Source organism: Austrofundulus limnaeus, unplaced genomic scaffold (assembly GCF_001266775.1).
Source record: "Austrofundulus limnaeus strain Quisiro unplaced genomic scaffold, Austrofundulus_limnaeus-1.0 Scaffold61, whole genome shotgun sequence".
NCBI lineage: Eukaryota > Metazoa > Chordata > Actinopteri > Cyprinodontiformes > Rivulidae > Austrofundulus > Austrofundulus limnaeus.
Window position 1 is genome coordinate 1,367,035 of NW_013952463.1, and position 4,169 is coordinate 1,371,203.

Genomic DNA, 4,169 nt, shown 5'->3' on the forward strand with positions numbered 1-4,169 from the left:
GAATGCCACAAATTCTCCTAAATCACTCGTACGCACAATTTAAGAACAAATCTGTGCGTACGAACGGTTCTTGCATGAGGCCCATTGAGATCATCCAAAAGAGCACCTGTCTGCTTGACTTTGATGGTTCTTGTGGTTCTTTTAAATGTAACCAGTTCCAGTTTAGCCTTACCCAGATGTTTTAGGTTTGATTTGTTTCCCTTGCTGGAAACTTGCCATGAAAGAGGTCCCAGAGGGGTTGCCCCTTTGGTTGTGGGACATACAGAGGTGGGAGCCTCCCAAAAACTGCCCGCTATATCCAGCTAGTGGATTAGGGGATTATTAGGGGGGGGACTGACATGACTGAACACTGGTGCCTCAGAATGAGACGTCTGCTCAGTGGATTACGATGCAGTGTGGATCAGTCTCTTTGGAAGTGCCCGAGTTTTGATCCTGAACCATATTCTGTCTAAGTTATAATTTGTCCAAATATCTAGTGTGAATAATTTTCACAGTCAACTCTACAGCCTCAAGCTGGCAGCTCAAATTCAAACTTGTTTGCAGGAGTAGACAAGGAAATTTCCCAGGTTGTCCACTGAACCTCTTAGCAGAATTTGGTCGTCTGCCAACAATTTTTGGTTGCCTGCAACCGTTACAAGAAAAATGTAATTTAATAAATATATTGCACTACATACAAATGTTTTCAGACAGCCGTCTTGTGGCCTGCTTGGACTTTCCAAGCTCCTGAGTGTCAGACTGTTTCAGGAGCTCCAAGAGTGAAACCTATTGTTCTCCTCCTCTAACTTGTCATCAGACTTTGCTAGAAAGGCATTCATGGCATGTTAAAGCCTAGTGGATTAAAAACAGAAGAAAATGTTTTGGCTGAAAAGTTTTACACACCTAAAGGTTACAAAGTTAGATTTTAAAGACTAAAGTCCTGAGGAGGAGGGGCCATGGTGCAGGGTGAGGAGATGGTGGTAACAGTGTTTCATCTTTCTATCTTTGAACTGGTCACAAACAAACACGTACAATAAATATGTAGATGTTAAATAATTTCTTACATGGTAGTGGGGTGTCCTTGGAAAATAGTCTGGGAAACACTGAACTGGGCTTTCACCTGCATGTCTCCAAGTTGAGAACACTGCTCTGTCAGATGGCATGACACACCCTGCTCTGCTCTGAWTGGGTAAAACTTTGACTGCGGTTCTATTTATTTACTGAAAGAACCGTCAGTTTAATCCCTCTATCATCATTGGATAGTTCGGCTTTAAGAAGACAATATAATGTCTTTTTTCATCCTTTTCATTTTTACAGAAGATGGAAATATGTTGCGTAGCAGAGAACTTTAAWCTATGTTTATCTCACTTGGTTGTCCACAGGACAACAATGAGACAAGATCTGGCTGTCCAAAATGAAAATAGGTTGTCTTGGACAACCTAAAAGCCCTTATGTCGACCCGTGTTCGTTATAAGACAAAGAAAATATTTTTATTTAGGGCTTCAAATGGTCTCATTACAACTGCTTAGTCCAACTGAGTTTCCAGTTTGAATAAACAGTACATGAAGAACTGTGTGTCATAACATACCGTGAAACAGTAGTATTTTTCCTGGAAACTACGATACTGTCCAAATTTTATACCGACCCATCCATAATCCTAACCATAGCACTTGGTGTTTTTTCCTGCATTGATTTAACAGTCACACAAGAAGCATAAAACTGAAAGCACATGAAGTTAAGTTTCTTTTTCTTTTGACRGACAGCATAAGGCTGCTGGCAGACACATTACATAGCATGAGGGATCAAAAGGCTGATTTCAACATTACAAGACTTCTTCCTAAACTTCTCTTGTAAGGTATCAAAGCAGACTTTTTTCTTTTAAACTGACTGGTTGAACAGGTTTAAAAAACACCCACATCATAGATTTCACTTTGTTATTTGGCAGTCACCCCAAGACCACCATTTTTTTTTTCCCTCTGCCCACACGACCAAAGGAGAGGAAAAAAAGACAAAAATAAAATGATGGCTTCTCAGTCATGCAGCTCCCCAGAGAAAGAACTCTACACTCCTCCGGTGTTTATCTCAATCTCACATCAGATCAGATCACCGGCAGATAAAGGCACATCCTGACACATCACTTCCTCTCTCTGGAGGAAGCTGACACGAGCTGGGGACACAGGATGACAGTGTGCTGGCAGAGGCAATGAAGAAGTGAAACTTTTGACAGAGCAATAGAGAGCAGCTAACTGAGAGGAAAGCAAAAGAGTGGGGGGGACAGTAAAAGGAGAGAATATACAGATAGTAAGACTGGTGAAACCTACATATGAGTGGCCCAGATCCACAGACAGGTATTAAGAGGAAGAGGAAGCAGGGCAGCAAGAGACAAGGAGGTGAACAGACACTAAGAATAGTATAACTGGATTAGCTTTAACACTGACCTTTTTTCAGCAGGGTGGCACTCCCTCACTCCCTCTATGGCTCTTTACTGCTGCTACAGAAAGGCTTCGACCTACTTTTTAACTCTTTGAGTCACCTAGACTATAGCTGCTCCAGTACAGAAACCAAAAATTAACATTTTGTAAGTCCAATCTAAAGCAAGGAAAATTCCATGAGTGAAAGTTCTTCAGTTTGTGGTTAAGCCTGGTTTATACACAATGAGAAGCCCCCTTATTGTGTCTCATTAATGTTGGTACTAGGGTTAGGCAAAATCGCATTGTGTAAAAAATACTAACTAAATATCAGAAGTCTCTCAAATTTCATTGTTTGTTCCCAATTTCGCCATTTCTCTATTGCCGCCGAAATTTATTTGACTTTCGTATCCACTTTTTTCTTCATCCTTCATCTTTGGCACTTGTTAAATAATTTCAGGCCTCAGTCAGAAAGGAAGTCAGTGGTTTTATGTTTGTTCAGCGTGGTGGAGACCGGGGTGTGGATCTGCCTCCAGCTGCAACGCGTGCAATGCCGTGAATTATTCATCGTAACTTTGGTTTTACTTGGCCTATCAACACAACTTAACAACTGGTGTATAGCTTAATGTCTGTACTTTCCACCTAAGTTGAAACAGACTCTTAAAGAGGACAAATCTTGCCTGCTAGACTGATTTAAATCGGTCATGTGACAAAGACGTGCCGAACATCCATGGACTTTGGAGGGTAAATAGTTTTATTAATTGTATAGGCTAAATGTAGTGCTGGGCGGTATACCGTCTTGTACCGAATACCGGTTTTTATTTTTGTTATGATATGAATTTTTTGAATACCAAACATTCCGGTTTAAATAGTGAAACATTTCGTCGCGGCCGCCAGTGAAATGTTGTTTCCCGGGGGACATTTTTCCTTGCTGCACCGCTATGTGCGTTAGCATGCTAATRTTTGGAGCAGCTAGTTGCAGCCGCGGGTGGCGATTCCGCTGCTTATATTGACTGACGTTTAAAAAAAACATCCCGTTTTCGCCGTCGCTGAATGTAGGAAACACCTCTTCGGTGATGTGCACGGTTAGATTTAACGTGGTTAGTTAATATGGAGACGTTATGCTGATGGAGACTTAACGTGGTTCTATTGTGAAAAGCCTGCGGGAAGTAGTTCGTAGTGGAGTTGGAATTGACTGGTGTGCAAGGTGAGTCGTGCTGATAAGCTTTAATAAATAACATAAAACAATAAACACGATCATAATCTTTTCTTAACCCTCCTCCTTCACGACTGGACCAAAATGCAAGACTACTGTCTCCAACCACCAGTCAGAGAAAAGACACATAGAGGAGGGAAACAGCGACACAGACAGAGGTACAGTAAAAGAAAAAAAGTCAATAAGCAGGGTTTGTACATTTTATTATTAGCTGAGCTGTGATGAAAAGAAAAATACCGTCAAATACCATGAAACCGGTGAAAATTTAGAAAATACCGTGATATAAAATTTTGATCATATCGCCCAGCTCTAGCTAAATGCCACAATTAATCGTGATTACACAGTAGTTTTTTTATTTATTTTTTTGCCAGTGTCGCCCAACCCTTGTGGGTATGGGACAAAAACTGAGTGGTTTTCTACAGAGTGAGATTGTACAGCTCGCATTAGAAATTTGAGAATTTCGCAATTGTTTCAAAACGTTTTGGAAACTCCCTCATGAATGTCATTCACTGTTTGTTGCCTACAGTGACTGCCAGAGACCAGGCTTAATATTCAGCTAAAAATGAAAC